Source organism: Coloeus monedula (assembly GCF_965178545.1).
Source record: "Coloeus monedula genome assembly, chromosome: 2".
Taxonomy (NCBI): Eukaryota; Metazoa; Chordata; class Aves; order Passeriformes; family Corvidae; genus Coloeus; species Coloeus monedula.
Window position 1 is genome coordinate 50344791 of NC_138782.1, and position 21000 is coordinate 50365790.

A 21000-nucleotide genomic window follows, 5' to 3' on the forward strand; every position below is an offset into this window, starting at 1 on the left:
GAAACAGAGATTGACCTTCACAAGGGAGGGGAGGAAGTGAACATTTTTCAGAAGTGGAAAGATTAAGATTCAGAATGACAAGACTTTGAAGGAAAACATATAGTCCCTATTTACCTAGGAGCAATAAATCTTAAAGTAGGTGTCATCTGTTGGAAATTCCCCCCACTTCATATGGATTTTGTGGGAAGTTCTGGTTTATTGTTACCAAAAATTTCTACAATCCTTTATTCAGATGATGTGAACCATCTCAGAATCATCTTTATTTCTTCAATTGATCAAAATCTTCCATAATGGCCAGAAGATGTGTGTTCCACATTGGATGTTGCAGGGTGTGTTTCTGCATTTGTTAATACTGAAGGAATATTATTTAATTTTTTTTCCCCTCTCTGATGTAGGGTAGGTAGCTTGTGGAAAAGATAATAAGGTAAAAATTAGATAGGTATACTCAGGGAGGAGGGAAAAATTGTAAATGAACTTTACTGAGTTCAATGGCAAAAAGATAGTTCCTTTACTGGTAGAAAACTGATCGTTTTCTCCATCTGTCTGCTCTCAGAAAATTGTATACAGACCCACTACCTTTATCTTCCCAAGTAGTGGAATATATTACTTGGAAACAATCAGTCATTCACACAAAAATAGCATTTCCATGCCTGTCACCAATAACCATAATTCTGATAAAAAAAAAAAACAACCCTGGGGTGCTATTCTTCAGCTACTTTTAAGGAGCATTCTGTGAACCAAAATGTATATTTTCTGTGTGAATTCTTTGAAGGAAAATATTTCCAGTCTTATTTCCAGTTAAGAAAATACAGTGGTTAAAATTTTGGGTCTATTTAATTTTCTGTTGTGAAATGGAAGTGTTTGTCCACAAGAGCATATGAACATTAGTAGTAAATGAAAGCTCCATAAATTGCCATCATTAGAACTAAACCCAACAAACAAGTGCAGGTGGGCTGTTTTTTTATGGATAATGAAAATTTGAGTTGTGTTTTGAGTATGAAGCAAGTATATTGACCCAAATCTGTGCCATCCATCTGTTTGATGCCAATCTGAGTTTGAAATTGTTCTTTCTACCAATGTTTGCCATACTTTTGAATGCTAAATTCCACTACAGAAAATTGAAACCAGCTGTGCCTTCTTTCATCTCAACCATATGCTCTAAAATCTTTGCCAAATAAGCTCCATAGCTTTTCCTGGTAGGATGTCTTCTTTCCTGTTGTTCTTTTGAGCAATGAAACAGCTATCAGAATTTGGATGCCATCAGTGACTGGATTAACATATAGAGGAATTATCTCCATAGCTGGAGAGGTAGCTGTTGGGCATTGCAGGAGCAGCATGGCCTTGATCAGTGAAAGTACATGGGGTGAATGGAACGGCAGCACATGAAACACATGGCAGCATCAGCATAGCTATCTTTTGTCTATACTGCTGGGTAGTTTTCAGAGCAGATTTGGATCCTGAGGAAGGCCAAGTGGTTGCCCGGAGAGGTTGTGCTGTCTCCATTTTTTGTGGGGGCTCAAGATCCAACTGGATAAAGTCCTGATTAACCTGATCTGATCTCAAAGATGATTCTGCATTGAGCAGGAGATTGGACTACAGGCCTCTTGATGTCCCTCTTAACCTGAGTTATCTGGTGATTCTGTGATTCTGGGATGTATCTGTAGCCATGCTTGGAGTATTTTCTTTGCAACAATAATAGAAAGGATTTTTATGTGGCCAAAATGTAACCATTTTCTTGTCTTTTCTGGCACAAAAATGTCCATAACTACAGAAACAATTATGGTCCATTTTAGTATTAGTATTAGTATTAGTATTTCTACTTTATGTAGAAAAGCTAAAACCATGTTCACAATGGAACACAGATCATGAAAGAAGCATGGCCATGGATCAGAAAAATATCTAGCTCCCTTAATTTTTACTGCTGGTTTCAGATAGGTATTGCAGCCTACCATGGGGTCTGTGAAGAAACTGCTTCTACTGAGGCGAAGCCGTGCTCTGAATCAGGAAGAGATTCAAGGCTGAAGATCTGAAAAGCCCTAGATTCTAGGATACAAAGAGGAAAAAAATATATTTCAGTTCCAGAAGATTTTGAAATGTTTTTTATTTGTTTCTACCAAGGGCTACAAAAAAGTTTGCATCATGATCAGGACTCAATTCGAGTACACTTGTCCATGTTGACAGGAGTTTCGGGTTGGGAACACTGAAGGTCAACAGAGGATGTTCCTGCCAGTATGAGGCAGATTCTGTGTCATCCTCAGCCCATCCCAAGAAGCTTGGTGACACAGTTTCTTGAATTCTGGAAGAGCCTTTCTAATCTTCTACCTGCGCTGAAAGTTTCTCTGCAGGTAAAAGCAGCAGCTCTGATAGTTCAAGCTAAATATCTTTGTTCTGTCACTAATAACATGTCCTGTATCTCACAAATTGAAATAAAAGAGAATTTACAACTAATGTTCACCATCGACAAATATTCACCAACAGGTTAACTTCTGTCATTTGTTCTCTGAAGGCAATGAATAAAATTTACCTGTCAGCATCTTCTTTTATGTGGAAGGGCACCTTATGAGCTTCTGTAGAAGTGAGTTAAAGCTTAGCTAGCTAGCATGAGTATGAGTAATGGCTCTCTTACTACAACTTACTTTAGTCTTCATAAGAAAAATACTGCTGCATGGGTTCCAAAGGGAACATCAAGGACAATAAATTTTTATGGAATTAGGTAACAGAATTGTGTCACCTACCTTTATGAACTCATTGTCTTTTCAGAGGATTAATATTTTTCTGCTATCGCCCTGCTGCAATATGATATCCTTTGATGATGATAGGATTTTTCATGTAGTCAGACTATGTGATAATTGAGTGTATATACTCAGCATTCTGCACCCACTAGAGTAGAAGGGAAGTGGGATGAATTGTATCTAGTGGCAAGGCCTTTTGAGGAGACAAAAAGTTTTTGCAACTAAAACTTCAAGAAGCTCTTAATAAGGAGACATGCCAATTTGTTTAAGTGCAAATTACTGAAAAAAAGTGCCATAATGACCAGGCTAAAAAGCAATGCTCTGCAATTTGTTTTGACAGTGCCCCAAAGGACCAAATAAATGATGCTCAGAAGAAATTAATTTAGAAGAAAATGTTAAACTGAATGTAAGGCACATTGGGTAGTTTTTGTGCTCAGAAAAAGGGAATTAAGAGTCTGCTCTCCTTTTCCCAATAATATATCTCTCCCAAGCCATTTAAATAAAGATTTTATTAGGGTTATTCTTACAGCATTATATTTCACACCTCTCGGTGGTTTAGTAGATCCAGGTAAGTCATCTGTGGGTTCTAAAATTTTCAACACCAGTTCAAGTGGCAAAATCAAGCCTTGAAACTATTTGGATATCAATTCACACAATTTTTAAGTTCTGGCACTGTTGGCTGTAATCAGATGTTATTGATGAAAATAAGTTTAAGCCAAATAATGTGATTTAAAGAAACAGTAGAAATAAGTTGGATACTATGTTTTTAGGATAGGAATTTCCATTTTCCCTTTACCAATATTCTCCTATTTTAGCACATGCAAGAATTAAACAAAGTGTTCTCTGTATTTCATTCTGAGTAATGGAAAATCCAAGGCTTTTCTGAGACTCCTCTTACAAATAACACCACAACCTGTAAATAAATTATCCTCTCTCACAGAACTGCTATGTGCTTTAATAAGAGAATGTTAAGTACTTTCCTGGAAAGCTTTTTAGGCACCAGATCAGAACAGAAGACACAATTGTCTCTTTGTAGCTGACTTATTACTCATTTACTACTTCCTCATTGTGTTTAAAGGATTCTATCTGCTTCTTTTCATTCACATTATTTTATTATTTTTATCTGAAAAATAGGGTAATTTCCATCTTTCTTTGCAATGTCAATCTTATTTGTGTTGTCTGTTTCTGCTTCTCTCCCTTCTCCTTGTGACTTGTTAACAGTGGCCAGCATTCCTTGCCCGTGTCAAGCAGAAGACTTGTTTTCTTGCTTCATCTGCTTCTGTATTTCAGAACTTGAGTTGTTATTCTTTTTCCTGGTTTTCTTCACAAGAGTGGAGCAGTAATTACTGCTCAGTGGAGGACAGTACTCTGGGTCTTTTTGCTCTGCTGATTGCCTGAAGGACTCATTTGGTACCAATGACCTGCAGCCACTCTCCTTAAGCTGTAGCTGTTCTAGGAAAGCACGTGTTAAATGCTTTCTGCCAGTGGGATTTTCTTCATTCCTTTTGAAAAATCTAACACCCTATCCAAGGAAAAAATGAGCCATGTAGGCCAAATTAATGCACAGATGCAGAACTACTCATAGATTTGTGCTGTTGCTGTATGAAAATTTTCTCCCATGACACCAGTGACAGTCTTCGGATTTTCTTCCAAAAGAAATTTTAACTGAGATGTGAAGCCAGAAGAACTGTCGCCAGATTTTTTGCTCATTGTCTTCAGTACAAGTCATGTTGAGGCCACAGACTCCAGCAGAAAGCCATAATAAGAAAAAAAAGATTCCAGATGTGTGTCTGAGTTTCCCCATGCGTCAGAGAAGATAATGTTCATTCTCATAATGCAATCTTTCAGTAAACCTACTTCTCAGACATGCTTCTGTGGTGTTCTCCTTCAAATCTGCTATCCATGTGGATAGAAGTACAATACCAGATAAACAAGTGAAAATACTGTTGATAGTTTGACCACCTGTATGTAAAAATTTTACTGAAAAATGGCTAGCTGTGTTCTAATAGTCCTCATCTCTCAGTTGTTCAAGTAAGTTAACCCTATATTACAAAACCAGAGTGACCATCAGAAGAAATTTTATTACCAGTCAACACTCAGGACACAGCTCTTATATTTCCTTTGCAGTGTGAGGGGATGAATGTCATTGTTTGACATTCTTCAGCTATGTCACTAGTAGTTTAGACATAAATATTTAATGGTGAAAGAAAATGAAACTATTGTTTAGTTTAACTTGTGCCATGCTGGCAAGACTTGGGATTACATTTTTCATTTCAACCTCAATATTACTGTGCAGTACAGCCCAAAGTAACTCCACAAGCTCTGAAACAACTGAAGCCCAGCTTGCTAGGCTTTCATGCCCTGAGGTCCACAGCAGTGTCTGATTGTCTAAGTGTGAGGTGAAGATGAAGGTGGCACTAGTAGTGTCTGTTCACCTATTTTCAGGGCAGTCTGTGAAATCTGGTGGAAGTTGGTCGCTGACTTAACAGAGGACAAACTCAAAACAGACCAGTAAGCAGAAATATAAGGACTAACAGTAAGAGTAAACTCACGTAAAGACATTTTCTCTCAGAATTGAGTCTAAAAAGCCCTAAGACTTGCTAATGCCATTAGCAAAACAAAAAAATAGAGTGAGAAGTGGTATTGAGGGCTTATGAATTCCAGCAGACTTTTAAAACTGAACTAACTTCCCTAAGCATGTTTAACTTCCCATGGTTGATTTTCAATAGTCATGTCAAAATATCTTCTTTTTCTTTTTATCTGTCTACCCCTCTATACATCTACCCATATACCTAGATAACTCTAAAAAGAGTATCTAAAGGATTGAATAAAATTCTGCTTTTATAGTAATTTTAGTAGTGAAATAAATGAGGTTTTTTGTGGTTTACCTGGCTGTCAGAAAAACTCCTGGCTTCCACCCACCAACCAGAATAGATTTGTTTGCCTAATTTGCTATGTCTACAAAATTAGGCTAATTTCTCTTTGATGTTTTCCCAAAAATCTGACCTGTTCATGGTGGTGTTTATCCCTTTGAATTCAGCCCAAGCAGGAACCCATTACCATTAGTTCTGAATTGTTCCTGAAGCCAAGTAAGTATAAGGTAGCAATTGTTATAGTTGTCTTAGATCACCCTTTAGAATCCTTTTCTTCCTAATTAAACAGTTTAAAAATAGAAAGAAGGAATATGCCATAGAAATGTACTACAGCTTGATTCCTGACAGTGAGATTTGCTTTCAGACTACATGCAATCAGTTTGAGTCAGCCTGAATTTTATGAGCATATAGGATTGAAAAGGATTCCTTTGTATTGAATTAATAGTATGAAAGCTATTATCAAGAGCTGAAACTGAACCCAAATTTTCTGGCCAGCCATGAGATGAAGTTAGAAAATAAGAAACAATAAAAGCCAAGCAAATCAACCTTGCTCTCATTAAAGTCAATGGACATTTTGTCACTGGCCTTGGTAGGAATGGGATCTGTCCCAAATTCTTCACTTCTTGCACTAGAAAAAGGAAACTGAAATTCATGTTGACATTTTCCCACTCCTAATCTCATTTCCTCACTTTCCTCTCTCTCCCTCAAACCTAATTCTCCAGGGACCTTCTGAACAAAGTAGCAAGTATGAGTGGAGGGCTGCAGAAGGGATGTGATAAGGCACATACAAGGCCACAAGTTCTGCTGGCTATTTGCTGCATCGATGTGCTGTGCTTACAGCTTACAAAACTTTGCTTTGCTTTAGTCTAGACTGTGTCTGATACAGATCCAGGTATTTTACAAACAAACAATATCATCCTCTGATTGGCTGCTTGAGTGGGTAATTTCCACCTCAGTGGTAGAAATGGGAAGATATTTTAATACCACTGAAAGCACTGGGGGGCAGTGTGATATAGAGATATGTATAGGTAGCATACATTGGCACAGCTGCTCTGCCATCTGCCTGGGGTGTCACTTCCAGGAGGGACTCATGACTTTATCTGGGAGCTCTGCTGTACCTCCTTGGAGGGCTGAGAGTACAAGTGGGTGCTCTGCCTCTTCTAGGAGGATGAGATGCTGTAAAGTACACTACAATGTAATGTTAAGAGAGTCTGACCTTCCAAAAGGTTTGACTTACTATGAATGTGCTGACTACGTGGATGCTTGTTTCTCTGTAGGACCATACAAACTGTGGAAGCAGAAAGAGTAGTCTCTGTCCTTGAGTCAGTGACTGTGTCTGGAGAGAAAAGCAAATCTTGTCTATTATTTCTGAAGTATACTTCTTCCTGACATCAGAATATGGAGTGTTATAAATTGTTATCATCTGTTGCATGTTTTCTACTTGGGTTCTGCTTGTTTGTTTGTTTTCAGTTTATTATTTCTTATCTTTCACAAAAGCAAGCAAGCAAACTAATCAACTTTATAATATCAGCTAACCTGGAGAGCAAACAAAAGGGCTGCACACACAGGGAAAGCAATATACAAACAAAACCCAGAATGTGCATATGTAAGCTATTGATTTTTCTTTTTAACATCAGAGGGTACTGCTATTCTTGCTGGCCTATTAATTCAGAAAACGCTCTCCTGTATGACTACACTGGAATTTCTAAATTATTCGGAGAAATAACGGAAACCTGGTGGTTTTTTGAGCAATTACAATGTCTAATGCTGAGGTTTTAATTCTGTAATTGAAATCAGTCATTCATAAGCATGATCTTTACAACCAACTTTGATCTGAAAAGAGTACTCTGAAGGGATTACAGTATTATCGGCCTAGCAAAAAATTCCCACATTGATTTTCTTGTTCAAGAGCAGGGGAGCTTTTACTGCTTTCGTAATGGAATGAAGGCTACCTAGAAATGGTGTTGAAGGGTAATTTCCACTCAGGTATATTAGAAGATATTCTCACCTTGGGGCTGTCTACATGACATTATGTATTATGCAATGTATGAATTTACTTGAGTATGAAAGGCAGTACAGTTATAGTCCCAAAGAACTCTTTCATAGGGTCCATTGTTTCAAGTCTTCAGCCAAAGGTCATATCTTCAGTCAGTGACTTTTGCTCCTACAGTGTATGTAAAATAATTCCAAAAGCAAGAGTTGTGATGCTCTCTGTCTCATACCCAAAAGCCCTGCTGTTGTTATTAACTCCTTGACAACATCCATAGCTGCAGCTATATTTTCCAACAGACAGATAAACCCAGAAAAGGGAAGAAAGTGTTGAGAGTGAAGCTTTATTCAAAAAAGAACAATCATGGCTCCATAAGGCTTTTCTGGAGTATGTAAGGGTTCCCTAACTAAGCCACCAATGGAATGAAACTGAACATGCCGGTTTTTTTCCATTTTTTTGTTTCTGGGAGCTTCCATGCAAAATGAAAACAAAACAAAACCAAGAAGCCTAACAAAATTGCCTATATCACTACGACATTATTGCTATCTTTGTGGTAAACCTTTAAGGAACAAGTTCAAACTTGACTCATGCAAAATAGACATTTTGGAGGGTCTTGATTTTGTAGTCAGGCTGTACTCCTGCTTTGGATCTGATTTCCATACATAATTTTAATTGTCTTTTGCTATTTAAAAGTCTTTTATATAACTGTATATAAGTATATAAAGATAGAATGTGTTGTCATATATATGCTGTATATGCCAGAAAACAGGCTTCATATGGAAATGTACATGGGGTTAAACAAGGATACTGTCATCCTCTGTCTTTTATGGGGGAAGCACCTGAAAGCAGAAACTATCATGAAGACCGGCACTGCCAGAAATATAGCCCATATTCTGTAAGGTGGTGATAGAGGAAGGTTGTAGCCAGCAGAGACAGAAAGATACTCAGCAGCAGTAAGTTAGGGGGTTTTGGCACTGTCAATATTATTGGCTGACCTTGTCTTTCTGAATAGCCAGGAACCCACCAAATGAGTAAAGAGCTACATCAAACACTAATTATCACTCTCTCTTTCAGACTAATTAGCACATATAGAGGTTATGCCCTGAAGAATAAAATGTTCAATTTCAAGAGCATAAGAGAATAAGACAATGAAAATATCCAAATCACTGTTATTGGAAAGTGTATTTGCTTCTACTCACTGTGAGTTGATGATTTAGCCTTCTTTCCTTTTCAGCCCACATGAAATCTTCAAGTGCAACTCATAGTCACAGGTTTGCTTTAGTTTCCCTAAGAAATGCAAGGGAACATGCAAGATGTGCTTGCCACTTCATCAAGTTGGTTTGAAAGAAGGTCATTCAGACAGTCTGAGAAAGTAGCACTTACTGCCTCTAAATTGCATAGAAAAAAAGCTTTTTTCAGAGAATGGACCGGGGCCTGAGATTCAGACAATGTGACTAGTATTCAGAGGGCAGCATTAAAGTGATATCTTGAAGCTCTTCAGTTCTCTAGCTCTCAATTTCATTTTCTAAACCCTCTTCAGATGAGAGCAATGAAGCAATTAAAAGTGGTTATTGTTATTCTGTGTTATTTTTTAAGATTCAAGCTGGGGAGCAAATTTAATCCTATCTGTTGGATTTTTAATGTTGAACTTCCATAGCCTCTGCATGCACATTTTTATAATCTGTGTTGATAGACTTCAAATAATCTCATTATCTTTCACGTCATATACACACAAGTAACTTTTTACCTCCTCACCATCAATCTCTGTCATCTTTATGTCCTTACAGCTATCAACTTCCTTCTCTAAATATAAACCAAGGGCTGCACCCTTGCATATTTTTATTTGCATTCAACTATTCAAATCCTATATTCACAGTATACACAGTAAATAGTGGTATGTTTTCCAAGTGGATTACTTTAAGATATTATAAACCACACATTTTAAGAATCTTTTTAGTAATACTAAATACCTATAATGTCCATTATTTGCTCTGAGGACACACCCATAGTTATTGAAGTTAACCAAGACCCTCTACTGTTGAGGAACCTTTTGTTAAAGGAGTCAACAGTAGGCAAAGTGTAGGACTCCAGGAAGGTACACATAGGGAAAATTAGGAGTCAGGACCCCCCTCAGTATATTCCCCTGTGGTCTGCCTTTTCACATTTCAGTCTTGCTCTGCCTGGGCTCTTGGCCTCCACATTGTCTGGTTTTCTGGTCCACTGATTCTGCTGCTGTAAATGTTGATCTAAGCCATTTGTCTTCACTTTACCCAACAGGACCAAGTCAGTTGGATGTCGCAAAGGTTGTCTTGCAAAACTTATGATTCCAGAGCAGGTGAGGTGTCTAAGAGTAGATTGAATCCATCTCGCTGTCCAAATCCATTCTCACTATTCCCTTTCAACAAAGGCGATAGGAGCTGGTTGTTGAGAGGCACCTTTCAGTATCTTCTACACACTTCGGTGTTTGTGAACAGCCTAGAGGCCACAGGCAACAGTGCTCCAGAGTGAGATGAAAACTCTACCTAGCAGTCGTGGTTGAGAGGATGATCAATTGTGGCTATACCTAAAACTTATGCCTCCATCTAGAAACTTCAAATAAAAGTTTTAGGCGTAAGAATGACAGTGAAATTAGACACGGTTGTCCCAGGTCTATCACAGTGGCTCTACTCAGGGAGCGTCTTTGAAGAGAAATGTTACTGGTTTCTGTGTAGCCAATGAGAGCAGATTAAGTTCTCCCCTTTCGTATCCAAGAGATAGAACTGGAGATAGAACTGGATGTTCTACAAAACCATCCTTATTTTTCTCATCACAGCAACTGAGTGGATATGAAAAAGACAAATAACATTCATTGAGAACACATATTACAAATGACATTAGTATTGTACACTGTTTTCTAAGATATAAAATCGATCACAAATTTCATTTGAAGGTACTCATTGACATGGAGAAGTTGACTGCAGATTATATTAATACATCATTGCTTAAAAGAACATGTGCTACACAGTCAGATAATATAAACCTCATGGGAAGTCTAAAGAGATCTATTAGGAAGTTGTATTATGTATGCTAAGTCCAGCAGAGCAGACAGAGGAATCTGCAACTCTTGCTTTGGATCTTCAGAGCTCCATCTATTGGCAGAAACATCTCTCCTTGTTAATCAAACTTTAATTACAGCTACTGGCAAGGGCAACTTCATTCCAGCAGGTGTTATGAAACACACATACCACTAGACACAATTTCATGGACACAAATGATGAAGAAGAGAATGGAGAGGATGCTCTGATAGAAAGCCACATTTTTGTTTGCTGGATACTATTTTTATGAAAGCAAGTAACCCAATGAAATCCTTGAAAAGTATACTTTTAACACCAGAGTACAGGTTTTTTTTAAACCTGTACGAAATTCTAAAAAGGCATATTTTTTCTTGCTTATTGGGAAAGATTGGTTCATGTTGGCCACTAAATTTCATAATTTTTCAGCATTAGAATGTTTTTCCTTATATGATTAGATCTTCATTTTACTTCTTTTTTCCTTTTGTTTTCCTCTCTAATTCCCTTCCTATGTTCTCCCCTCTATTAGAGGAAGTAAAGGAATTACAGGGTTCAGCCTCTTAATAAGCATCCAGACTGAAGCAAAGCTGTAAAATGAAATTACTATTTTGGCAGCCATATTTCTAGAGATATATTGTCTAAACATATTCGCTGGAATTCTGAGTGAAATGGTACATAATGTAGAAGTACATGATCAGAATAAAGGTCCCAAGCATTCCATATTTTACCCCCTTACCCTTGCACATTGGAGTTTGGGCACCAAAACTGCTACTGTCCCCCTTTTTCCATTAAATCTGATCATGAAGCACTGCACTTGATGGCAAAATGTTTCCACACTGGATTTGTCTTTGTTGATCAGTTGCACCATGTGCCTAGAGATCACAGCTCCACCTGACAGTATTACTGAGTTTGACCCTGCTTGTGGGGGATTGCAAAACATGTTTCACGACGGACATTTTCCCATAGTAGTGGATGAATGGGCTGGGAAATCTCTCTGAAGAGCTTACCAAAGCCATTGAGGCAACTACAACAATGACATAAGGCTAGCTTCAGATCGTACTTTTGTGAGAAATGTTGCAATGGAACTCAAGGTTTTGCAAGGGTCAAATATAAGCAATAACTCACAAACTACTTTGGTGTTCCTGTTTCTTCATGAAACTAAAATATCCCAAACTCCAACATATGTACATTTTTCTTCTGCACTCCATAAGTTTGTGTATGTGATAGTGGAGATTCATACTTTAAACTCTTGCTCCTACATGAACAAGTTAGATAAGCATTAATATGAGTCTTTTGCACATGAACAACTTTCATTCAAATGTATGTTTCAGTACAGGACAAGACAAAATGTTTTGGTAAATATGACCAGAGATCCAAGTAAGGATCTGGAAATCTATTGACAGTGGACAGAAATCACTTGACAAAACAATCTTTCCGATGGAATATACCTTCCTGAAAATCTAACTTCTTCCTTGTGAAATGTTGATAGTAATTTTGTTTGGGAAGAAAAAGAATTGCTTCCTATTTACAATTAATTTAAAAAGTATTTCAAATGAAATGGAAATAAATCATTTTAATTGAGCCCAAACCAACTTACAACTGTTTGGAGGTTTATTCTCTGATTGTCTTTACTGTGCAGTGCATTATGATTACCATTTAACTACATACTCTTCTTACTATGCTATATTCTTCTACCCATTATTTTGGTTTTGGGCTTTTTAGTGGACTCAAAATGCCATGTGCATGCTTTGAAGTAATAAGGTGTGTATATTTACATTAGGACAAACATTTCATGGATAACCATGAAGATGTAATTGTTTGCAAAACACTTCAATTTCTTCATAGCAAAAACAATTTCTTGTGTGCTGAAATAGCAAAGGAAGGCTCACCTGCATACACTGTGCTCTTGATGCATTCTGAGCTTCAGTGATTTACTGAACTTTAAGAAGAGCAATCAGAATGGTAAAGCAGCAATTCATAAGCAATTGCCTTTTAAGCAAGAGGCATAGAATTTTTAATTAGGCAATTCAGGCATTGTTTAAACTGAAGCTGCAATTAGGTAACCTTCACTTACTTAATAAATCATCATTAATTTTAATCGGGAATATATGTTATTTTTGTCACTCGAAAAATATTAATGAAATTCTGCTTTAAAATTCACATCTTTCTTGATTCAGTGTGCTGCAACATTGTTTTAGTGAAAATATCTCTTTGACATGACATCCCGTTAATGAAATGACCCTATCTGCAAAACCATAATTCATGTGTGTAGATTAATAATGCCATGTTTTACAATTCACTCCTAAACTATCAAGGATGCTGCTATGGTATCTGGTTTTAACAAAATAGTAAAAAGTTTACATTGAATTTGATTGCATAATTTACAAGAATTTTTAGAGTATTTAAATTGAGTTATTAATAAGTTTCCCCCACATTTACTTTACTGATACCCAAAGATCTTCATAAATGTTTCATAAATAATTCTTTATGAATGTTACTTCTGGAAGTTCTTCTTTTAAGGAGACATTATCTTCAGGATATATTTCAGTATCAAGATTGAATAAACCAATCACTCCCAAAAATCTGCCAGGTTCTGATTCTGTTGAAGCAAGGTAATAATTTAATTACACAAGTAATATGAATTTAAAAAGGTAAAGGTAGAAAAAACTGAGTCTGAAAAAGCTTGAAAATTACAAAATTCCCAGCCTTGTATTACCAATAAACTTCAGTACAGAAACCATGCTGTGTTCTACAATTTCTGAAGTAACCACAACAAAGATATAGAAATAATAAATGTACTATGTTCTAGCTATAGGAAGGGGATTGCATTTTAAAAATTATTTTAAGAGTATTTATGATAATTGAAAGGCAAAAGGGACAATTGTTAGCTTTGATATCTGCAAACCTTTAGTTGTTATTAAATCTATATCTATTACTTTGATGCTTGACTAATCAATATTTTTATACACATTAAGTATAATACATGTCACGGAATAAAAACCCTTCACTAAGAAAGATTTTGGCTTTGATAAGTCATCAATTTAATATGATAAGGGCAGGAGGGGGAGTAGTAATGGTTTTAAAGGGTTAGATCAGAATAGTTCTGTATCTACACAGTCTAAGTAAACCTTAGACTTCTGCTTGAAATTTTTATTAGAGTGGTTTGTAGCTGTCTTGCTCTGGGATGTTGTTAACTGCATCTCTCAGAAGGTTTTAAGCTTAATGATTTTAAACTGCCCTTCTTTAGCACAGTAGGAAAGACATGTAAATCTTTGTTAGAGACAATAGTTTAGATAATTACAGAAGTTTTCAGACTTGCTCTCTAATTTGACAGGCAATTTAGAGGATGAAGAAAATGTGTCACTTGTGAACCCTATCAAGAGAATGGTTTTTTCTCTCTGCTTCACTACTCTCTGCTCTGCTAATTCAACTGCAGAATAAGAATAGAAACACCTTTTCAATATCAAATTTACTGACAAGATGTAGCAGTTCTTTTGCTCAGTGGCCTATTCAGCTTTGTGCAGAAATGCAAGACTCTTAGACAAAGCAATATTATTCTACAATAAGCATTTCACTGATAACGATTTTTGGCTCCATCATCAGTAGAATTGATTATTCAAAGTTTAATACATGAAGATGTAGAAGATTAAAGAAATAATTCAATATCTGATGAATGGAAAGATATTAAGACCTTTATTTGAGATCTATATTTTCACAGCTTTGTTTGGAAGAGAATAGCAGAGTTTTATAATTGCTAAAAAGAGGAAAACTCATTTACTGTAGACCATTACCTATATACTTAATTAAAACTTAAGAATCACAGTTGTAGCTTTGTGACAGCTTATGAAGCTTCATCTCAGGCATTGATTCCTAACTGGATCCTGATAGACTGTAAATTTGTCATTTCCGGTTTATTAGGAGATGTACTCAATATATCTGACTAAAGGACAAAAAGATGATTGACTATAGACACGCCAATATCTAATGTAAGGTTGATCGACATTTTATTGTCTGTAAACACTGACATTAATGACTGAGCCACAGAAAGTTATCTGGTTCTCACTGGTTCCCAGGTGAGCAAATGTGCTAATAAGTCTATGTGGGTCATAGAAAAGGGTGCCTGCTTTATTGATTTTTATACGTAGGATTAATTTCTAATGTTTTAGACAACAGACCTACCCTTTAGATAAGACACAGGTATAATGGCAGGACTATAACAACAGTGCTCTAATTGCCATAGGCCCAAGGAAGCACTATTGGACATTAGTTTTTTTCCACAGAATAAAATAAAAGATCCTTTTCTAAGCATCCAACTGGTAAGAAACATCACACATATGAGGTAGGCATTACAGCACATGCTGTGAATGTCTGTAAACAAGTGAAATGGGACTGCTTTCTCTCACAGGCAAAGCAATCTGAGAGAGCATGAGGGGTCGAAAACCTTGAGAAATGCAGATTGTGAAACACATCAGGCTGTTTCTATGTGCTGTAAGTGTATTTCACCTGACAAAGAGGAAAATCATGTTGGCAAATTCATTTGGGAGAGAAGAAAAAGCTGCTCTACAGGAAAGAGGAGTCATAAAACCCTACCCTCTAGAGGGAAAATTCCCACCAGCCTCAGTATCATGTGCCTGCCTGGTCACTCTGCCACAGCAACAAATAAACATTTTCAATTGTAACAGAAAATTTTAAACAAATTCTGCCTCCAAACTGCTGGTAGATTCATGCATTACAGAAATAAAGTACTTGCACCAGATAGTAGACTAGGAATTTCACACTCTTCCACTAACTTTTAACAAGAGCCATTTCTGTTCCCTTCTGCTTGAGAATATGCTCTGCAGACATGAGGTCCACCTGAATGAGGAAAGCCATCATTCACAGGCCTGCCAGAGCTTCTCTCAACCACATAAACTCATTTCTCTGATTAATTTGTCCTAATATCCAGAGTTACGGTTGCTCTCCTTTCTCCATGCCGAAGCAGCTCACATCCCAAACGAATCCCAGGGATGATATTGTTACACATACAGTAACTCTCCCAAACTTTTAGGCCACAATTCATGCACGACTCGTAGAGCTCTCACTGTGCCTCACACACTGTCACAGCTCGAGTTCCTTGATTCCCACATAAGCAACTTCTAGGCAATGTAGACCACTTTACCATCAAGATGTTGTAACAACAGCTCCTTTTTTTTACCTAAAATATGAAACTGCTGTGTACTTGATGCAACCCTGTGATACCATTAGGTGTACTTTTGTAAATTGTGTTTGCTTTTACACGTACGTAACTGTGAAGAGAGATTCAGATCCCATTTAGATCTCAGTTGAGAGCTGGGTAGCTCTCAACAATCTAATAAACAAAATAAACAAGCATTTACTTTAATTGATCATTGTAGAAAACCATGAGTTTGAGATTTGACCATCAACTCTGCATGGATCATAATGATACGAATACTTTAACACTAAATGCAATGGCTGGGCGCATTACTTATATATCCTTTATATGCACCCAGACACGAATGTTGATACACATTGGTAGCTGTCTTTTGGCAACAATAAACTAAATGTCCATGTCTATGCAATGAGGGGACAATTCCAGTAGGAAATTTCATTATTACTAAGATAAAAAATAAAAAAAGGCATTTATTTTCCAGGATAAACATAAACAGTTATGCTGGGCTGCAGCAGAATAGTCTCTAAGGCACTCTGTGCTTTCACCTAACCTACATAGCCAGAGGCTGATTTCATTTACTGTGACTTGCAGGAAAAAACCAACAGTGAGTGTCACTTAACAGTAATGGATATTTGAAGCTACTTAAGCCTTTAATGTTTTTTCTTCTCATAGGTACAAAATTAATTTATTTTCATGGGAAGGCAGTGCTATGTAAGTCAGATTTTGAGAAATGTTACCAGGATGTAACAAGCTGAAATGAAAAAGAAAATGGTTTTTATAGCATGGAAGTAACAATACTACTACTATTATTATTATTAATGTTGCTGTTGTTGTTGTTGTTATTATTATCCTGGATATTTGGAACTGAGGTAAATTCAGTCATTAAAATTATTTTTTTGTCACTGTGAGTGTCTGAGTTATGTTTGACATAGGATATTGTCAAAGAGTCATAAGGATGGGTTTTTTTTCATTTCTGAAGGGCATTTAATTTTTTTTCCACAAGGTTTGAAAGACTACTTATTTTACAGTGAAAAACAAACACGACAGTATGCTGTTAAAAGGGAGAAGCAGAAAGAACAAATGAATTCAGCAAATTTTAAACCTCACTGTAATCCTGCACATTTAATAACTCCCTGTTTGCTGATGGCCTGTGAAGATAACAATTAATGCAACTGCAGACCAAGATCTTATTAACCACAGCCTAAGCAACTGTAGATATAATGCCTACAGTAACTTCTCACTGTGCACAGCTGTCAGGAGACAAAAACATGAGATAAACTGAGTGTGAGAGGAAGTGCAGGACCTTGACAGCAAAAGGTCTTGTCAGTCAGCTGTGATTCCTCCATACCCATAGCTCTTGGGTGCTGGATTGTCCAGGTGGTGCTTGCTGTAGCTCTTAGGTTCTCCTGTGGGAGCCCTCAGGAGAATGATGGAAATGCCTGCAGAAAAACATCCCTTAATATATTGGGAAAGCTAATCTTTGAATGGCATATTCTTTCCATGATCCCGCTGCTGCATCATGCATATAATCCGTGGAATATAAAAATGGTTGATATGGTTAGCTCATGATCCCAGTGGAAAGTCTGTTTCCACCAGTTCTTATTCAGTAATTATTTGGAAGCAGTAACCTTATGTATTTTCTCAAACTAGTCTTCTTGTCACCCCTTTATTAAAAGATATGACAGTTTTGTTTTCACATGAAATCTGTAAATCCAAAGTTTCCCTAAAACTGTTCACTGGTTTTAGAAATTTATGTGTGATGTAGAATGAAATCTCCTATTTGTCACAATATGAGACAAGCTTGCTGACATAAGTGTTCCCTTTGACCTTTATGGTAGCATGCTGTTAGGAAAAGCAAGACTACCAGCAGTTTTATTTTCATCTGAAGTGATGTGAGTCAGTAGAGCATGTGTAGTATTCCCAGAAAGTACTGGCAGCAGAAGATCAAGCTTCCAGGAATTGTACTGCTTAGAGCACAGGGCTCCAGGTTTTCTGTTGTAAGGCCATTCCATAAAGTTAAATATGTAATTTCTTTAAATCATATAAAGCTCAATAGGATCAAAAATATATAAAAAACTATATACAGTTGAAGGTAACATGGCATTCCCTGGTGAAGGGCCTCTGGGCAATGCTATCTTCTAAGGAGGAATGACCTAGAAAATCAAAAATTCCCCCAAATCATCACCCAGTGTCACTGTATCAAGAAAAGAATTCATTTAGCTCAGCACATCTCAGCTACAAGCACTTAGTACATCTCCTTATCTGAAAAATAGTCTTTACTGGCTAACGAGAGCTTAGGCTATACATGACAGCACTTAATATAACCATATCTACCTCTTTCAGGATTTAGCACAAGGTCCAGGACTTTGAATTTTCTGCCATGGACAAGTCTGAACAAGCCACAGCAGAGTTATGAGGACACTGTGACACTGAAATCTCAGCATGGGTGGAAATCAAGCTTAAACAAATTTGTCCACCAGATTGTTGTTTCAGTGCATGCCTTCAGAATCAGGGTAGGCATTGGCTGTACCAAGCGTACTCAGGCTTTGCCTACTTTTAGTCAGCTCCAATACAAATGATTTGTTGTGAGGAAACATGTATTTGACTGCCATGTCTCATCCCATAAGCTAGTGCTCCTTCCAAAATTTCTGGTTGCACCCTGACCTCATAATCTTCAATTTAATCTTGCTTCTCTTCAGTTTTCAATATGCTACTCTTAGTGTATGGCATCCTCACCATCATCTGCAACTTCCTAATTCAGATCATAAGAAAATATGGTTCACCTTTTAAAACTGATGAATAGCTAATCATTATCAAAACTTTCATTAACTTGAGTAAGAGCAGGATGTCTTAGGTAGTATCCATACACATGCAATTTTCTAGACTACCCACAAGGAATGCCTAGTGTTTTATAAATTCATTTTCTCCTTCTCTCTCCAGAATAAGCAGAATGGGTGTTGAGAAATATTTGACATCTTTTCCTCACTAATTTGTCTGCATTAGGATGCAATAGTGACCTTGAGTGACAGTTTAAAACCATACCTCATTTCTCCACTCAAAAGAAGCATGCCTTTCCTCTCTGCTTTTTTAAATGAACAAAGGCTGGAAATAGTATGTTAGAAAATCAAAAAGTTTAGCTTTGGGTAGCATTACTTAAAAATTCATAATGGTTCTGTGTCATTCAACACACTTTCTTTCTGTCACCAATCTCTTAGTCATATAGGATACAGCATAGGACACCAAGCCTTTGAAGTCAGCTCATTTATGCAAAGATTTTTCTTTTACTAATAACTATTATGAGGAAATCTGTACTTCCTAATACATTTAACTCCCAAATAAACTTCATTTATGCCATCATGCCTTCTCTGTATAACTGGTCTTGGTTCCCAGAGAGTATGAATGTCATTTTCAGAGAAATGTTTATCAGTTCTTCATTCTTCCGTCTTTCTTCATCTTTGTCAACCTTTCCTGGATTTCATGTGATAATGGTCATGTGACATCTACTGATTATAATCAGGAGAAAAGAAGATTAAGCACCAGGGTTGTGAAATGTGAAATTTTAAAGAATTACATTTCTCATTTCCAAAAACATATTCACACTAAAATTAAATTATGTACACCCTAAAAGAAATTTTTATCATAGAAGAGAAAAAATTCAAAAATGCTGTCTAACAGTTTCCATATGTTTCCTTTCCATTCTTTATATTAATACGTTGCCAAGAAAAATATAAAAATGCTATCATTAGTTCCTCCATTTAAAAAAAATACATAGTGGAAAATACATTGCTATCTACAAGTTTCCAACATCACTGACTTAATACACATAAAATCTCATAGCACAGTCCAGACACCACAGCTGACATTACCGTTTTATTCAGGTTCTGAGACCTGCTTCTCATAAAATTTTCACCCAAGTGTGATTACATTCAATTTACCTTTCCTGTGTGCTGCAAATTGGTATGAACCAACATTACTGATTTTGCAAATTGTGCCTTTGTTTTCTTTGTCTTTTAGGTTCTTGTCTGGTAGGAAAGAAGACATCAGGAAGAGGGTCTTCATCCTCAGGCATTGAAGAGGTTCCCCCAGGGAAGTGGTCACAGCACCAAGACTGTCAGAGTTCAAGCAGTGTTTGGACAAAGCTCTCAGGCACATGGTGTGATGCCTACGGTGTCCTGTGCAGGGCCAGGAGCTGGACTTTGAGGATCCTTCTGGGTTTCTCCCAACTCAGCATATCTTACGATTCCAGTCCTCCCTTCTGGGAAATGACTGAGTGGTTGAAGAGGCCATACCAGACCTGGATGGGAACAGGCTGAACTAAAAATGACAGCCATACTCTTGAGCAAAGTTGTGACTCAAACATCTCCCTGTGTCATCTTGTCTGACAAAGCCAGCAGAAATGCATCATCACACAAAGACAGACTGAAAGTGTCACCATTTGAGCAGGTGCTCTCTATGTAAACTGAAAACGTAAGGTGCACATTGCACATTTCATACAAGCCTCTTCTGTTCTTCTGAGGAGCACTGCAGACACAGTTTTGTCATCTGTATATCTCTTTCCATTTAGGGTCTACACAGGCAGTAATGATAGCCCTGGCCTAGAGGTCAGAGCCAACACTGCAGTTCACAGTCTCCTGCAGGGAGTTGAGCCAGGGCCTTTAAGTTCAATGGTCTCTAGATCCGTTGTTCTTTTCAGTCATTTCCTTGAAGGTGTTCTGGATCAGACAGAAAACCAGGGAGTCTAGATAAATAAATTATTAAATGAATTGTTTTCTAATGCAGTCAATAGTTTGAGTGAAAATGCTTTTTTTCTTGTATTCCACCAGATTCCTGGCTATTATAGAAAGAATAGAATGCCTACCTAAAATTCATATCATAAGTATCTCAGTGGGCAAGGGAGCTTTGAGTGCATTTTATGTGACTATTTAATGCAGTCCCGTGCTGTTCTTCCTGAGCTTATGCAGAATAAAATGCAAAAAGCTCTATCTTCAAGGTGTTAAAATGAAATCAACTCTTAGTACTACTGCTTGCAACAGGAACCAAATTTTAGTTTGCTGAGATGAATGCCTCTCAAAAACCTAGTCAACCACGACTAGAAAACAAAGTCATTATTTCTGCTCTTCTAATTCTGATTTTGAATGGTACTATTACTTTCAAGCTACAGGAAACAAACCTTCACACTTTGCTT